Source organism: Patella vulgata, chromosome 1 (assembly GCF_932274485.2).
Source record: "Patella vulgata chromosome 1, xgPatVulg1.2, whole genome shotgun sequence".
NCBI lineage: Eukaryota > Metazoa > Mollusca > Gastropoda > Patellidae > Patella > Patella vulgata.
In genome coordinates this window covers 40,789,671-40,809,402 of record NC_065879.2, presented here as the reverse complement: position 1 = coordinate 40,809,402, position 19,732 = coordinate 40,789,671, and the positions used below count along the sequence as shown (strand labels likewise).

The window sequence follows — 19,732 nt, the reverse complement described above, 5'->3', positions numbered from 1 at the left end:
GGGGAGGGGTGGGGCCTCTGGGTACTAATAATATGCCCATAACTGCATTATGCAGTGGGTGCCCCATTCTTAAGATCCCGATAGGATGTGTCTATGGGTAACTAGGGATAAATTTGTAAACATGTTTAATTTTTCGTCCAATACGAACCACTAACAATGTGGAAGCCAGGATGGAAAATCCCCGAGAGGAACTTTCTCGGTCAACGTCGGGATCGAAACCCTATGTAAAGGGTTATTTTGTCTTAAAACCACCAGTCTGACAACGATGTTTTTACAGTGTCATAGCGCACTTCTTCATTCTAACCGTGACGACTTATACGTAAATCATTATATAGCGGAAGCCTATTAAACCGTATCCCGGTAGAATAAAATACATCCCATATACACGCATTGTCTTACAAATCGAAAAGAAAAGAACTGATCGTTAACTCGTAAACAAAATTACATGATTAAAAGTTATCGGTTTTTCGATTCACAATATAAAAAAGTATACCGGTAATGACAGGGTTTATATAATCTATATGGAATTTATAATGTTTTTTTTTTTAAATGGAAATGAAATGAAATGGGATTTGACCGTATTTAACGTCCTACTATTCTCATCCGCTTGCGCGTAGGGGTCTTTAGCAGTAGGAGGGAACCGGAGGACCCGGAGAAAACCCACGTGGTTGGACATACGATCCCACTCCTTGTCACGTACAAGTGGGGAATCGGAACCACGGACATACAGTGTGCTATGGGGGGAATTTTGGAAGAAAACAACATGTATGGTAGTCGTAAGGAAAACCCTTTAAACGTTATACTTAAGTAGTGCAGATGGGGGGCCTGGCAAGGTTGCGTGAATAGTCGTATAGGTTGGCGAAGGAATTCGAAATAAGAGTAGGCCGGACAAAATGTCCCCCACAGTACACTGCATGACATATGCCCGTCTTCATTAGTCGGGCTGATATGAAAAAGTGCGACGTTAAACCCCATTTCGTTTCATTTTATTTCGCTTTTGTACTGTTGCTTTTGAAGTTCAGTTAACAGTGGCAATATAAACTATAGTGTATTTATTGGTATCATTGATTTGTATTTCGCAACCTGCATAATATAAACTGTCTTGCATTAAATCTGCTCTTTCATTACACTAATGTATAAATGATATCATCGATGTGGTTCAAAGTGTTTGGCCTTCAGTCGAATTTCTTTTGTAATGCTGTTACATATAACAATAGCCTTTAGTGTTTTATATCTTTTTGGGAGTTTAAAGAACAGATTATCATTACCCCCTCCTCCCTCGTCAACACGCACACCAACCTAAACAAAACGCCCAAATAATTCCAATAAGCCTACTGTGAAAGAACCTTTACATGGCAACGTGAATCGGCATAGGTAACAGGAATGGAGAGGCTATAACACACAATTCGTGGTTGAGTTGAGTTTGTATACCCCGTTGGTGTGTCAAGTGTTACAGTTTCGATCACACACTAGTACGTAACAAGAAGTAGAGGTGTCAAAAAACTACCAACATGGTTATCGATATTTTTCAAATCACCTCCAGTACAATAAAAGTCAGTGTACAATCAAATATTCAAACACTTAAAAACGTTTTCTCTTGGAAAATAAGTCTTATTACAAACTTTGTCATAGGGAAATACCATAATTACGTCACTGGAATAGTTGAAAGGTTTATAGGCCGGTCTGTTTTGTTACGGAATTCCAATCCGCCGGCTTTTCGGGTAGAAATCGTGGAATGAGTTTGGTTTTAAAGGTTTTTATGTTTACTTTTATTCAAAAAACAATGTTTACATTTTATCTATGTGGGTGTTCATAGTAGGGGCGCTGTTATTAGGCCTATAATATTGCAACTTATTTCTTAGTTTTAACTTGTTTATAATGTTATCGACATATCAAGTCGGATTTGGCACTGTATGAATATCGGCATGGGCCATGACTATATTTCAGAGTTTATTCCACCACGCCATGAAGATATTTCTAAGATGGTGGTCATTTTAGGCGAGAAAATGGAATGATGTGCTGATTTAATTACTGTCTGTTCCAGGTGGTACTGCGACTCGAAAATTGCTTGCCATTTCTTTAGTTTTTATTTAAAATGGCTAAAACATTGTGAAATAACTGGAATGGTCATCCCATTGTTCTCTGTCTTGTGAGAATTAAATTCAGATCAGGCTATATAGCTTTTCTCTCTTGAGAAATCGTGGTTTGTTGACATCTTGGTACTGTAAACAGCCATGTTTGGCCTAGTTATCGGTCCGAGGGTCGGAACTTTTTGATAACCATATAAGCTACATACAAATTTTAACCTGCTATTGCCTCAGACACGTGATGAAATTTTGGAAGGAGGCTACAGGACATACTCAAAAATAACTCGGTTCACAATATCCACTGGTTATGAGGGTTTGCATAGTTATTCAGTGGCTTAAAATTTGCCTTGAGAACTATTGGAAATTTTAACATGAGCTAAAACTGGCATGGTGATCAACTAATTTTCTATGTAGCGTAATTCCCAATGAAAACATCAACAAAAATAAAACTACTTTCATAAAATATTATTAGACAGTTATAAAATTAATAACACGGCATATATGCCTGCTAGTTTAAATATAATAGTTTAAAAATAGATAATGATAAAGGAATACATGTACATGTATATTGACACTCCCGGAAATGAATTATGGATTTTCGTTTGCTCTGATGACTAATACGCCTTTAAAAACAGTTATGTTCAGTCTTATGATTCAAATTGTAGGAAAACAAAATTCGAAAATTGGCTTTCGTCTTGCTCTGCTCATTTACAAGGGCAGATAAATTTTTAACCCGCAAAAGTTTTCCGAAAAGGTAAAAAAAAATGCACGTTTTCGAAGATTATTGTAAATCTGGGTCAGTCGGATAATTATTACCCAGTTTATACGCTAAAGGCTTTATCTAGGACGGAAGATATTTTAAGTAAATTCGTGTTTGGCATGTTTTGCCAGCTGATCAGTACATAAATGTTTTCGCGTAGTTTCAAGCAAAAAATTTGAAAACTAAAACATTTTCTAAAAAATGCCACATTCCCAGACTTTGCTCTCTAACAGAGCTATAAAGTCTCAAAATTTTAAGTATGTCACAAGTTTTAGCCATTTTAATTAAAGAATGAAAAAAATGGCAAGCAATTTTCGAGTTGAAGTATCAGCTGGAACAGACACATCCTCGGTGCCCTCAGTGGGGAGGGGGTGGGCACGTTTTCAAGTTATCCGCCCTTGATGATAGTGCTATTTTTATCGACCAATCCCACAGATCGTTCATTGCAAAGGAAGTTGGCAAAGGGACGTAACTCTCATCGGGTGAAGTGTATAATATTTGCCTATGTTAAACAGCGATTAATGTTTATTAAACACCCTCGCCCCCACTGAGGTTACTAGGTTATCAGACAAAAGAAGGCGAGGAACCTATATTTCATAACGAAACTGTTTAAGGTAACAGCAGGTATTACCGAGTGACACGAGGCTAAACAATTTGCATCCTTTCCAGATTAGAATCATATCTGTAAAATAAGTGGTATATCGAGAAGAGCTAATTCTATTCGTATAATTATGTAAAACAGGTGTTGTACAGGGGTAGTATGTTGTGACTCGAATGGGTGGAAAACCCAAGGTTCGAGGTGAATGAAAAAGACCCCTTGACAGTTGGGATTCGCTAACGAGTATGCGGAAACGTCACTACCCACTCAAATTATATATGCCCGTCTTCATTAGCTTGTTATTGCACAAAAGTATATAAGACATTAAACTTAATTTCATTATATTAACGTAACAGAAGTCATCTCAACCCTGTAATGCCCGTAACCCTACTTGAAAGCGTGAAATCCGATTATATATTTGTATTTATAATTCACTTATCCGACTGGTTTCTAATCTTAAGCTCCTTGACTTTAAAATTAACTTTTAATTAAATTAATGTTCTATCTTGATGTTCATCTTGATCATTATTCACATCAATCGGACGGGTATAATTCACAATCTTTCACTCCTAGCAATAAGCATAGATCAAGAAACTAATCTCTAACTTCAACACAGAGGTCAACATTACCAACCACCAAAACCCGTCCTAAAATACAAAAAACATATTATATTATTATCATTATCATAGATTTATATAATGCCCATTTCATAAAATGTTCAAAGGCGCTTTACAATATGTTTCTAGGAACTTTTCTCGGGACGTTAAAACAATTATCAATTACGTCACCATGGCGAAACCACCACATTCGTCGTTATCATCATATCTTCTATTGAATTAATGGTATAACAATTTATTATATAATGATCTCTTCGGTCACACTGTGAGTTTTAAAGTTTGTGAATGTCGCACAAATTTTTTTTTTTTTTTTTTTTTTTTTTTTTTTAGAAATTTTGTTGTGAATGCGATAATGGGCAAAGAGTTTGCGACATGACTAGGAAAATGTTAAAACCTGGATGTTCGTTGGTGTAACCTATTTCGTGGTCTTTTAGAGACCCTCTTACGTGTTTGCAAAATTATTTTGGATCCGTAATTATGATTTGGATTTTAAAGTATAAATCTTTCTACGGTTATAGACAAAGCCATTGTTCAGGTTTAGTCGATTTTGTTTTCATAGACGCAGCAATCCAAAAATGAAACGAAACTTAATAAACAAGCCGACTTCCGTATATACTTACCTAACAATCGAAATATGACATCAGATCAACCCGATTCGATACTTTACTTGAAGTAAATTGAAAAGAGATTGAATTCTTTTAAGGAATATCTAAAAAGCAAACACTCCCCTCAATTGAATAATCGGTAATTGAAATGTAAAATTGCAAATAATTTTTGTAATACATTTGGACATATTATTATGTAAACAAACTGTAGACATAACCTGAAGCCCTAATATTATTGTCAATATATTATTCGAGCATTATTTATAATATAGTAAATAGGGGATAACGGTGGCTCAGTGAGTAAGACGCTTGCTCGCTAACAAGGAGATCTCGGATTTGCTCCCGGTGTATGTCCAGAAAGTTCCTCGGATTTTCCTCTTTATAGCTCTCGAAATATAAATGCCGTATTGGTAATTGTCCATTTAAATTGGACGAGGTTGTTCTCCTAATACGTCTTTGTTTGATTCAAATGTTTGATAGGGTTCATTCTCATATCGCCGACTCGTCGAGTTTTAGGGGAAAAATTTTGATCGCGTTAAGGGGTTGAGTGGCCAAGAACAATAGACCCAAGCTGAAGGATAAAACTAATTAAGCAGATAATTTTGGGAGCATTTATTTTTTTAAGATTTATAGCAACCTTTAAAGTTACAATTTCATATTTTCTAAGAAAGTCAAAACATAATTATTGCTATGTCTTTTGCTCAATAGGTTGTCAACTCACTATTGTACAATTATAGGTTATCTTTCTTCACACCGGAAATAATAACACAATTACCTCCAATTACCTCCCTTGTTTTCCTATTCCCCGCCATTGAATAGCTATCTTCAAACGTTTGAATTTGAAGTTGAAAATGATATTTTTGCCAATTTCTCAACTGGCAATAGTGAATTATAGGATTAATAGGATTAATATTTAACAAGGTAGGACTGTTTATAGATACCATCTATTTTAGGGCTTCATTTTAATACAATTTAAAAATATAACTTAAAACTATGAAATTGTAACTTTAACACATAACATAACACATAATTTTAACATTTTGCACACATAAAGTGTTAAACATAGTGGCTATATTATCTTCTGTCCATTCACCATTCCGTTTACCGTTTATTTCTTCTTGATAAAGTTGCGTAATCGAAGTTGTGGTAGACTGGACCTTTTCCTTTAAGAACTGCATCATTTCTGTAATCTATAAAATAAGATTTATTTTTAATAATAATGTATAAATAGTAGAATATAAAATTAGAAGCTTACAACAGAAATTACAAGAAATTGAAGTGCAATTTTAAAGATGCTTTTTATAACACAGTAACTTACTTGTATATCGGAATGGGCTGGTGGGTGGTTGTGGTCGACGTCTATTCTGCTAACTATATCGTTAATGATAGATGCTGTAGCCCTGCATCTCTTGCTTTTTTCACAGCACTGCCGTATCACTAAGTTGTTATTCTTTCTCTTATTCAGTCTATACTTAAAATCAGCAACACATAGGTATCTGCCACCTGTTGCTGTAGAAATAAACTTAGATTGTAACTGCATTAGCCATCGTAGAAAGAAATGAATATGAAATGTCTTGGAATGATTTACGTATTTATACTTATTATGAGAAATAATCACAATGAACTGAATTTCGATCACCTGTCAGCTACAGTTGAACTGTAGCCTATTATTTTATTAATTAATGAGTGAGTTGAATTCTGACAAAATTCAAGTTCATGTAATTTAAGTGAACTATATTCATTTTATTAATTAGTGAGCGAGTTGAATTCTGATAAAAATCAATTTAAGTGAACTATATTTTAATAATGACTGGTCCCTGCTTCATTAATGCTTTTAATCCGTTTTTAACCCATCAAAGAGTGCCGCGGTCGACTTTCCAAATTCTGTTGAGTCGGCGATATGGGAAGACTCCATTTAAATACGTATCAATCACCTATGTAATAGGAGTGTAGGAAAAGGGTTAAATACGCCATGTCTGTTCTCAATTTATGAATAAAATATTATTTATAAAAAAACATGTAATATACAACATACCAGCAATGGCTCGTGTAATATAGAATATCTCAGAAATAACCCATATGAAATACAATATATCAGAAATAACCGATGTAATATACAATTGAACTTTTGATTAGCAGTGCTGCTAATTACTGTGAAAAATTACCGACAGCCCTGGATGTATCCCCTAACTTGTTGTCATTAATTTATAAAATTAATTTGAACCTACACTGTTTGACGTCAGCTAATGTATGCTCCATTTTCTTCAGTCATTAGTCAATGTATTAGATTCGATTCATTAGACACTCTTAATGTTTATTATTGAGTTCGTTAAAAAAGTATTAACATTAGTGTTACTTTGCTCTTATTTTTTGAAAAAATTTTCACAAGTTGTTTTTCTTTATTTTGTTAATGTAGAATGGTAATGAACTGCTCTTTTCATTTTCTTTGTTTTATTTGTTTCGTTTGAATTTGGTTTATCTGTTTAGTTTTTGATTGTTTAATTTTTGTTAATGAAGTTGATTCTTTTAAACTTCGTGTTTTATTTTTGAACTCTACTTGGTGTAGGTGTTCATCAGGTAAAACCTCGACTGAGTTCAATATAGAGTTTAGCCGGTTGATTTGTTGGATATAAACCTTTGAATAATAGCGCCTAACAGGCAGCTGTGTTTAATTGTGTTTAATTATGTTCTCCTGATTTTGATTGTTTCTGTGTGTTTGAAGTATATGTTTGTGATATGCGCTTAGAAACACTTCACGTGTAATGAGGCGCTATATAAATCGAACAATAATAATAATAATAATAATATATCAGAAATAATTCATTTAATCAGAAATAACCCATGTAATATACAATATATTAGAAATAACCCATTTAATATACAACATATCAGCAATAGCCCATGTAATATACAATATATCAGAAATTACCAATGTAGTATACAACATATCAGCAATAACGCATGTAATATAGGTGTCCTCGCATTAGTCATACGGCCCACTAGTCATACGGGTTGACTACATCAACAACTACCTTTGTAATCTTTAGCATAGTATACATACATTTACATGTACTCCAATAGTTCACATCATCAATGACCTTTAAATAGTTCTCATCATCAACGACCTTTAATCTTTACCAGTTGAATAAAATCTTCATTTATACAGCGTCACATTGTAAAATTTAGAGTTGGCAGTGTCACAGTTAGTGCATACACCTCACAGTGTTTCTTTGGATTAGACCTAATCCCACCCATCACTGCCGTAATGTTCAAAATTATGACTGATCAATAGTTCGTTTAACAACCAATACCTAACTGCGTAACAATATCATTCGGGTTTAAACCAAAAGTCAGTCCTGCAAGGAATATGCACAAGTAACCAGCAGCATCCAGAAACTGAACAGAGTTTTTCTGACCTGATTAAAGTTGATCTCAAAATCTGATGAACATAGGCGTATGGGCTCGGTGACAGTTAGGGGGGTTGGGGGGCGGCAGAACCCAGAATGCCCGAAAAAAAAAATCGGGTTACAGTCGGCGGCGCCCCCCCCCCTCCAATTATAGCCTAATTAAGATATCGACTCGAATTTCAATCAACCAATCAATCGTTTACAGTCCACTATCGCAAATGCGTTTTCCTACAATTTCAGCCTTTGAATACAGCAACTTCAATGTGATCCAATATAGTCTACCTTTAGTGGCTGACCTGAATTTCCAACAACCAATCAATCGTCTCGCGGTATGGGTGCCTCGCCTTCCCGGAGAAAATTTAAAGACCGCAAATGCGTTTTTCTACTCTTCTAGTCCGTGCGTTAAGCGACTTCAAAGTTGTTCAATGGTTTTTTAACCGAAATCCCAGCCTCTGCCGACCTAAATTCCAACCATCCAATCAGATGGTTGCAGATGCATTCACAAATAATAATTGATGCCCGAAAAATGTCGCAGAAAGTGTTAATCCATAATTCAGCACAAATTCGTGTTATTCAATTAAAAAAAGGAATCTTTTGCCAACTAGATCAATTTTTTTTTCACATTACCCTGTAATACTATCGGGTAATGGATGCGAAATTGAATTAGGCGAGGACCTGATTTATAATTTGATACATAATATGTTTTATTTGTCTTCTTCATTGCCAAAATATTAACAGGGGTGTGGTAGGTAAATTTAGGTTTGACTGTCAGCCGGGCCCTAGAACCGTTGGCCCGATCCCCCCACCCCCAACAGGGCACCCTACCTCCCTTCACGTAGGGACGTCCGTCTACCAGTATCCCTCAGGATGATCACTTATGGATCCCGTCCGTTGAGTCTTGGGGTTAAACCTCGAGTTTTCAGAGAGTAAAACACTCATAATATCTAGGATACTAATCTTAAGGGGCCCATACACGTTCAATAATTCCGTCAATATTATTGACTCAATATTATTGACTCAATATTATTGACTCAATATTATTGACTCAATATATTGACTCAATATTATTGACTCAATATATTGACTCAATATTATTGAACGTGTGTGGGCTATATTGATGTAACCATCATTGCGTCAATATATTGACGGATCAAAACCATTTTGATTTTTATTGATGGTTCATCAATATATTGACGGACGGTCAATTTATTGAATGACAATATTGATCGTGTGTGGAGTATCTGTCAATAATTGCGTCAATATTTTCATTCCATCGTCAACCTTGGAAGAGTAAACATGGCATCCATTCTGAAAAATGACCATTGATGGAAAAATTGAATCGTGTATGAACAATTCCTGTCAATAATATTGATTCAATATATTGAGATAATATATTATTGGGTCAATAATATTGACGGAATTATTGAACGTGTATGGGCCCCTTAAGGCGAGCGTAGTCTACTAGAATATGAGCTGGAGATACGTCCGTGTCGCAGCTGAACCTTATAGGCTTAAAGGTACGGTACTGAGCGTTTCTTTCACCTTCAGCTTTGTTGATAACCGGCAGATTTTCCTACTGTGGTGATTTACAGATAACTTAGCATTTAAGGACTCATCGGATCTGAATCTGTATGTGTTGAGCTCCGCGAGGGAGATTTCCTATTCAGAGCTGACACTTGGTTCTTCCAGTTGTGACCCTTTTAGGGCGAGCCTATCCGCCTCTCCCTTCCCCGCTAGATTTACGTACGACGGGACCCATGTCCATACTATTTGTCTGCCCTTTGCCAGAGACCCTTCGTACTCTAGGTAGATCTGGGTCAATAGTTCGGGATTGTCGTCCGATCTCTGGTTCCTTATTGATTCCAGGCTACTTAGAGAGTCACTGAGGACAACAAAGTTTGATTTCCTTTGGCTGGATATTCACACTACGGCTTCTTTGATCACGTTCATTTCCGAAGCGTACACAGAGCACATGTTTGGCAGTCTATTTGGTACATGAACTCTTTTCCCGGGATATAAACCCCGAGACCCGACGTACCGTTCTCGGGGTTGTGCGATCTGTCCGTGTGTATGCGAGTCCAATTTGACCAGTTATCCTCAAAATGAGTTAAGGAGAGATGCTTGGGCGCCAATGGGTTACTCCCTTTATCTACCCCCAGGGCGAAGGCGGTATCTACCAAGGATACTGAGGCCCTAATCGTACCTTCTATACTATTGATGGTGAGCTTATCGAGACCGAAATCTCTAACTATTTCGCCGACTGCCTGGCAGTACAACTTCTTGATGTCGTCCCTGACCCTGGTAAACCTCGAGATTTCGCGAAAGGCAGGGCACCTTTCCCCCAGCCCCCAGCACATTTGTTGTCCTCTCAAGGGCCCTGCTTCACGGTACAACATACCAGCAATAACCTACGTCATACACAATATATCAGAAATAACCTACGTCATACACAATATATCAGAAATAACAAAAAGATTTTTTCATTCAGTGATTTTATACAGTGTTTTCACTCTCCAGAATGTTCTGAAGAGCTAAAACTTATCTATATTTATTGTGTGAAATGAACACAGGTGTTTTGTTTGAGTTTCGACCTCGCCATTCTTATCAACAAAACGACAATACGTCTGTTAAAATGAAGCTTCTAGGTAAGTAGTTTCTGTTTAATCATATCCACTTATGATAATAACCACTTAAGACGAGCATTACTGGATGAAAAACAAATTGTGTCTGCCTAATCATCTCTACATAATCAAAACAAAGTAATCAATGCAGCGTATTCATTAAATATTTGAAATAAATATTGTCATATTGTCTGTTTCAGCGATGATTAAAATTACGTGTCTATATTTAGTAAAGCTCGAATACTAGGCTACTAACAAAAGCTAAATCACAATACTCTCATTTCAGTTTTAATTGGAATCTTGTCAATCTATTTCCTGTATAACGTCAACGGGAATGGTGAGTAACATCCGTGACCAGTGACAGATTTTTACCAGGGGCCTTATTCACGACTTAAAATATTTGAAATATGCAGCCTTTTCATTGGTTAGACGTTAAAATCATAGTATAAATTATAGCTCTTGCATTCTTAGTTTTAAGTTTTTGTGAACAAGGCTATATGAGACTGGAACTTTTTATTTGTTTTATATTTGCATTTACTCTGATCTTCAACGTGTATCTGAAAATCTGCATAATTTGTATTTACGTTTCAATCTATTACAAATCTTACTACGTTCGTTCCTGTGGTTTTACGTCCACTTCCGCCAAGGGTGATATCGTAGACAAAAAAGATCTTACTGTATTCATTCTTTAATTTATAGTTCATATTCCTTCTTGGGGGTGAGAGAGAGAGGGGGTTAACGGCATTTCGGGACTAACATACTAACATATGGTTCAATTTTATTTCAATAATTTCCTTGCGCGTAGGGGTCTTTAGCATTGGGAGTAAAGCCGAGTACCCGGAGAAAACCCACGAGGTTGGACAGGCGACCCTAATCCTTGTCACGTACAACCGGGGAATCGAAACCACGCCAGATGACCCAATGATAGACCTTATGATTCGGCCATCCCCCCCCCCACTCCCCTGTACGTTTTGGAGTCTCTAAATGAGCTGATCGATCTTTCGGAAAAATCGTGGGCACGTAAAATAATATGAACAAATTGCAAAGTTTCTGAGTGAAAACAGAGGTATCGGAAAGTCACCTAACCAGAAAGCCTTATGTTTAACTGCCACATCTATTCAATAATTCGATTAGCAGTGGGTAGACCACTCAAACACTCCTTTCTACCATTCATTCACCAATACACAAACTCTATACATATCCGCTTTAAAGATATATTTCCTCGATTAGAAATGTATTCAAAAAAGTATGTTACGATCCAAACACATTTATATGAATGAATCATACAATGTCAAATGCAATTGTAAAACAACGAGTGAATGAGCGGTGTTACCATTCAATGTGTGATAAACAATGGCTAAAGAGCGGCTAACCTGTCCATAAATTTAATTTCCTGGTCACAAGAAAATTCGGACGTTAAGTATTATCGGTCGCATGTGCTCCAGAAAACATTAATATACCTTCAACGTTGATGCTTACCGAGTAAAACAAACGGGAAATGTTGTTTCAAGGCTTGTCCGTTTGTGGTACTTTATTAAACTGTTGCTTGATTTAGTTGTAAATATTAAAACTATTTTATTATTTTTAGACACTAGATTGTGGTAAGAATAAGACTACAATATCACACGTAGTCAACTGTTTTACAACACCGTGTTATCCTATACTCAAATGTGTCGGTAAGTATGCCTAATGTTGATAAATAAAAAAGAAAAATGTAAATACGTAAGAAATAAAATGGCAAATACAAAGCTTTTTTTATAATAATACACAGGTGGGTTGCTTACATGCTATTTAATAGAGAGTTGTGCAAATTCATTATACAAAATTTAAGCAACATTTTACATAATTTCTGTGTTGTTATAATACTGGATCTATCTAGATACATAAAACGATGCTAGTCAGTGAAGGTGTAACATTCACCTGAAACTAGATATCGTTTGAATTTATTTTTCTTTATTACAGAAAAATCTGAAAATTTGTGTTCTCAATACAAACCATGTATGCACAATGGTGTATGTCAACCACAAGATAATGGAGATTTCAAATGTACTTGTCAAATCTGGAACATCGGTCGCTACTGCGAACATTTTATCATACTGCCTTAAATCCTTTACTAACTACTCCTTTCCGCGTCAACTATCCGTTGGTGAATAAAATAAAGTAATCAAATTGACTACCTTCTTATTCTATAACTAAAATAAACGTTACATTCCTCGAATTACACCCCGTCTTATCTGTAGATGGGATTGCTGAGGGCATAGTTGCTCATGCCGGATCAACTATCAACAATAGACTAAATAGAACACATCAAAACATTCATTCAATTTTCCATGCAGAAGGCTGATATTATTCGGCCTTTTGTTTCGATTTTCGAAAAATGAATAAAGTCATACCCGCTTCCAGTAATTGATGACATTTAGCTCAACTGCATAACAAGCAGAATATTTTAAAATTGGATATGACACCATTTTGTTCGCAGGTGTTAATGGGTGAAGTCGGGGTCTTTACAAATTTAATAATATGTGATTTGGTACATTAACGCTTCACGGGTCTTTCAAGGTTTAGTTGTTATTGTTCTTGGTGATATGTAAACATTCGCTATTAAATTATGTACATGTCATTTAATATTTTATTTGTTTATTTTTGTCATACAGTAAGCGTTGTCCAAGAAATATTTTTTTCGTTTATTTTTGTCATAAAGTAAGCGTTATCCAAGAAATAAGTCGGCCCCAAATTGTGAAACAAGTTCAAATGCCTTTATATGTAAGAAAGAGTGCAAACTTTGAATGGACATTTCAACATGAAATTTCATTCCAAGCAGTTGGTCTTTAATAATCAGTACGTGTAATTGTAAGATGGAACCTCTGCTCAAAGACAAATCTTATGTCCCCAAGAGACCCCGCCCACCTTCCGCCAATCCCTTATATGTGGTATCCAAAACGGAAGATTAAAACATTCAAGAATTAGCTAAATCCTTTTAGTTCCAACTTTATGGTACCACAGTATTGTTTGCAAAGTGTTTGAATTTGCAGTCGAGATCAGGTTGAAAGTATGTTGTTTGTTAATTTTGTATTATTGACATGTTGTTGCTATCACTCATTTATAATTTTTAAATAAAAATACAAATGATAAGGTATCTTATATAGTTATTGTGTGAACTGAACACAAGCCCTGGGTGGTAACATGTCTGTTAAAATGAAGCTTTTAGGTAAGCTTAAAATTATGCTTAAAAACTGGTATGACATAAATATTGTGGCAGAAAAGTGGGACATTAAAAAAAATTCCATTTAATCACTCCGCCATTTGTGTACGATCATAATTTTGCAGAACACCGAAGAAATATCCGGTGACGGCTTAGATAAAAACAACTTCATATGGTTAAGTATCCACCACACGCATGCCGTTAAGACCAGAATTAAATCTTGACGTATCATTTCAGTTCTTGGAATCGTCTCAGTCTATTTGCTGTATGAAGTCAACGGTAATGGTAAGTATAGCTTTCCTCTGTGTTGAAACGGTCATTTTGATTTCTTTATTTTAAATGTTCGCTTAAATTTCCTGTATAAACATGATTTTATTACAGACGCGGATATCAAGCTACAGACTACCGTTCTCTAATATTCTGAAATATACTCACGAGCAACCGAGATTGGAAATATCACTAGGCCTATTATTGACATCTCAGGAACATTATTTCCATGGATAAAACTAGTGTACATTGAGGGCTAACGTTAATAATTATAGGCGATTAGGCCCATATATTTTAATTCGTTTTCCTTGGTCTATTTGTACTTTTATCGATTAAGATCGATTGTTATCGCTAGTATCGATATTTCTCCACAAACTTAAATGCTTTACTATATGAGTTTTGAATTCCCTATCCTTGGCATCAATTTCCTTCAATTCCCACATCTTTATTCGAACAATAAATCAAACCGCCTTGTTGAAAAGCAGATTTATCTGGATGGCGAGCAGTTCCTAGTCTTTTGTATAGTGTAAAACCCCCGGTTCATCCCTATAGCTATTGGTGTCCACGCTATGGCTGTAGAAATTCGAAGCAGGGTTTAAGTATATCCTGAAGGTTCTTCTCAGTCCTAGCTTGGATTGAAAACGTTATTTACTCGTGGCGAATCACGTTAAAGTCTGATTACAAACATGTTTCGGCTATATGTGCATGTGTTGCCAGGTGGAAATATATAAGTATATAAATAAATAATGACACCTATATACTGTTTCAGCGATTCAACCATTTACTTTTATACCTAATCAGCGTGAGGTGAGAATCATTATAAATTTAATGTACATTGTCCGTCTCATCAGGAATGAGACCAGTTTGAATCCCGTGACTTCATCCTGTCAGTTCATACTCATTTTGTCAAATCTCGACCAGTTAGAATCAGAAGTGTTCCAATCCCTTTGAAAAGGTGTACTTTTGTGTATTCAGAAGATATCGTATTTACGGGGTGCTTTATTTGCGAAAGAAAGAGATGACAAATTAAATAATTCAACTTCCGGAATATGCAAAGGATTACTTTTTCTGAATAATCTAATTCATATTAAATGCTTTTTTCAAGCCGTTCCTTCTATTCTGTGACAACTGAACTATGACGTTGACGCGATCGTGGGGAATTCTCATGCACAATATTTGGTGTACGCTAAGTGTTTTATTGACGACGACGACAAATAATCCTTGGTATAAACTAATCTTTACTATTGCATGATTACATCTGTTTTATTATGCCTGTTATTTGTAGATATTAAAATGTGCCGAGGGTGAAACGACTGTAGCATTGGCAGCGCACTGTTTTTTTTAGACTATGTGATCCGGGATTGAAATGTGTCGGTAAGTAACTCGTTCATTAGAATATATTGTATTGCAATGTTTCAAAATAATACAAAGATTTTGAAAGTTGTCGAAAACGAATTAAGGAGCGTGGTTGGAAATGGATTCATGGCGGGGATATACAGAGAAAAATATCGCAACACCCGAATGTTTATGCGCTCAAATGAAAGTGAAATGATAATAATTGTGACGTCCTACATGCAATGTAGTACATACCAGTGAAAACTGCCAATGTAGCACTTAACAAATCTACGCCGCAAGGAAAGTACGAAGCGCCCGCGTCGTAAAAAGCATGATTGGGGAAAGGGGCCATTACCATTGCATTGTGGGAAGTTTTAAAATCGCTGTGTTCACTGTCTGTATTTCTCAATGGAGCGTCGACAAATCACTACAGCGAAAAGATGGCAAGTTATGTCTATGAGACAGATTGTACGACATTTGAGTCGCCACCCCCGCGACCATTAAAGATATATTAGTTAAGAGTTTAATAAGGAATTGACCATTCTCGCTATAACAATTCAAAAAAAGAAAATATTGAAATTTCAGTCAAATTACTTTATTCGGAACGAAGTTGTTACTGTTGGAAGTTGTTACTGTTGGAAGTTTGTACTAGAAATTGCCGATCGTCAAATTGGCAGACGGCAGCTCCACCCGCATATTCTCGATGATCAAGTAACATTCTCAATGACTATGGTAACTCGATTGTCAGTCCTTTCATCGGTAGTCTCCGAGAGTGATTAACGGTAAATGTGAGCTTGGCCAGCCATTTATTGATTTCATAATTAAATTGAAGACTGTTTAAATCCAAGCTATATCCAAACCATCTGAGGGTCTACAGCGTTTATTTCTATAACATTTGAAGCCTAAAGAAAGACTTGCAATATGCAGATTTAGCTATTAACTAATGTACCTTTTAATCGTTTAAATTTCAACAGACTATGAAGTAAAGGACCGTAAATGTTCTTATCGACCTCGCAGGACGTCTGCAAGAGAAGGTGTTGCTCTTTTTGCGCCAAGCACTGTGTCGAAAGGGGAATGGTTAACTTACCTCTCCCTATCCCACCGAAAGAACAGATCGTAATCGATTCAAATGGGCTTGGTATGGCGATGACCTCCCTTGTCAACTTACCATAAGGTCGCACGACCATCATTCGAAAATTGCGTCATGTCGAATAATTCACTGATAGGATAAGAGTATCATTCTCTTGTTAATGAAGGCTGGCGGAGCACGGATATGCCGACGTAGGGACCTGACATATCCACAGAGGAACATCCTAGAGCAGGTTCTAAATTTAGTGGCGACTCTATTATGATATGTAAGCTAATCTCAATGACCAACGATACCAACGAACTGAGATCATGGACAGAGTTGTAATGGCCCACTTTGACAATCGCGTGTCATTGTTGATTTTCTGCGTTAGTAGGTCATTGCTACACACCTTGATCAGCTATAAGCACTGGTCTGATTAACCAGTTGAACATATCTAGGCCATTTTCGTGCAGAATCTTGATGTTTTGGACCAGACACTACACCAAGAATGAGACAAACTAATACAAGCTCAGATCCAACCACTCATTAAGTCAGTTAGGAGGAGAGCCCTAGATAATCTAGGCTTGTTGACCAGACACTACACCAAGAATGAGACAAACTAATACAAGCTCAGATCCAACCACTCATTAAGTCAGTTAGGAGGAGAGCCCTAGATAATCTAGGCTTATTGAGGCTACACCAGTTATTGAATTTTTACTGTTTTGACGGCTCTGTAAACAACTTCAACATAAAATGAAATGAGCTAAACAGGATTTCCAACTGATGTATACCAGCCATTGTTGTTTGGACTTGGTTTCGCCCCATTTTCCATCTATTAAATCCCCTACTTAAACTTTAGTTTTTGTCTTACCATACAGGAAGATTGAATACCTCCCATAACGTAAAATAGCAACGATATCTGATCAAACACTAGCACTATATTCGGGGGTGATGGCCGGTGTTGCTATACTTTTTGTTCTCTCTCTCTCTCTCTCTCTGAATCTGAAGATGATAATGATTTCGCACGCCTTCAGTAACGGAGATAGAGAGGGGAATTTAACGCCACTAATCAGGCCAGGGCATTTCGGAACAAAAGTACCTGGTGTTTTATGACCCCCATGTTTTGTACCATCGACCACAAAAACTACCGACGTATAGATAGCAGAATGAATTAAAACCATGATTACTATTCGTGTGTGTTTCTGATATACATGCATATGTTTTACACATGTTTTAATAATTATACAGAATTCAGTTGCTTTCTTTCTTACAGAAAAATCTGAGCACCTGTGTTCACAATATAAACCCTGTTACAATGGTGTATGTAAACCACAAGATGATGGAGATTTCAGGTGTATCTGCGCATCGTGGTACTTTGGACGTTACTGCGAAGAAGTTATCATTTAGCCTTTAATGTAACTCTGTTTCCGTCAAATGCATGGTGTATGACATCAATTAAAAAATATCAAAGGAATTTAACGGTGTCTTGTTATTCTATAAATAAAATACTCCACCTTTAACAACTCACGACCTCTCAAAAAATAAAAATAATTATATTTTACAGTGTTAGGTGCTCTTAGGGGTGTTTATAGATGTCACCAAGACATATTTTATGTTCTAATATTCCAAAAAACGCAGCTTATTCCGGCTACCAATATTAACTGTTTTTTTAATATGTAAAATGTTTCCAAATATATGCCAAGTATACCCGATCCAATGTATGTTTCGTTCCGACGAGCCTGCAAGAAACATCTTTATGAGCTCAGTATACACTTGACCGACGACTACAAACTACAAATGTTTTTAAAAACAAAAAATACAATATTTTGTTTGAGTGGCATTTAGCAATCGACACACGTAATTGTAATAAACACAAAAGCATAATATGGAACATAATTGCTATTTTAATTAAGGCAACGTTTCGTTGGGAGAACCGTGAAACAAATAGTGATGCATATTCACTGATTTCACTGCCCTCTCCATATTGGCGACGAATATCATCTTTGAGCGGCATTTATTATTAGCAGTAATAAACACAAAAACATAATGTGGAACACAATTACTATTTACTACTCAGCCCTATTAAGTAAATGATGATGATTATTCACTAATTTCACTGCCTCATCTCCATATTGAAGAGGAATATCTTCTTTGGATGCCGTTTACAAATTGACATACGTAATAAACACAAAAAACATAATATGAAACACAATTACTATTTTGATTAAGGCGATGTTTTGTCGAGGGTTCTCAAGTAAATGACGATAAATATTCACTGATTTCGCTGCCTTGTCTCCATATTGATGATGAATATCTTCTCTGAGTGGCATTTTGCAATTGTCGCACGTAATAACAAAAAAATATAACATGGAACACTATTACTATTTTGATAAGGCGGCGTTTCGTTGAGGGTTCTCTCAACGTTATCAAGCAAATGGTAATAAATATTCACTGATTGCACTGTCTTTCAGTGAATATATATTTTTTAGCTGTATTCTATAGAATAGGATTGGGGAACAAGCTCGGCCTATACCACCTTCTCCCTTCAACAAAACAATATAATTACAATTAGTTTACTTAAATACATGTAGTGTTATTAATTCATTAAATTATGAAAGGATATTTTCACAAATAAAAGATGTTGCAGCGTAAACCACAGAAGCTAGTAATGGTAATAATAACGGATGATTACAGTACTCAAATTCTAAAAATTGTTGCACCTTAGAAAATATTAAATTATTTTGAGCCATACAATACAAATTTGGTGTTACTGTATTCTGTTGGTAATGTATTTCGTAAATCTGAATATAAGGGTCATACCGCAGGAGAAAGTGATAAGGATCATCATAATTTTATCGACATCGGCAGGTCGGAGAATCGGTTATGTGAATTGAAAATTCATGTCCATTTAAATCACTATTTGATTGAATGAATGATTTGAACTCTTTTTTGCCAATATTGTAATATGAACTTACAAAGTGATCATGTTTTGAGAGTTTTTATTTAAAAATGAACAACGTATCTGACTTACGTATAGAAAGATCTAGATTGCACGACACGTTGAAGGAAAGAACGAGTTATAAAATAGATTAGTTTTACAAAAATAGTATGGATGTTTTTTTATCATTTCTTAATGAATATTTACTTTGCTTTTTGTTTAAATT

General features: G+C 35.8%; 2 long non-coding RNA genes across 2 annotated transcripts; both read left to right on the top strand.

Moving 5' to 3' along the window:
- The first annotated feature begins 10,664 nt into the window (after positions 1 to 10,664).
- On the top strand, positions 10,665 to 12,998 carry LOC126820267 (uncharacterized). Its single transcript, XR_007679895.1, has 4 exons — positions 10,665 to 10,719; positions 10,982 to 11,032; positions 12,284 to 12,371; positions 12,658 to 12,998. It is a non-coding gene; the product is annotated as an uncharacterized LOC126820267 (long non-coding RNA).
- Positions 12,999 to 14,052: 1,054 nt separating this feature from the next.
- On the top strand, positions 14,053 to 17,977 carry LOC126821967 (uncharacterized). The gene is made up of 4 exons (XR_007680597.2): positions 14,053 to 14,182; positions 14,934 to 14,971; positions 15,450 to 15,538; positions 17,842 to 17,977. It is a non-coding gene; the product is annotated as an uncharacterized LOC126821967 (long non-coding RNA).
- Positions 17,978 to 19,732: the final 1,755 nt, after the last annotated feature.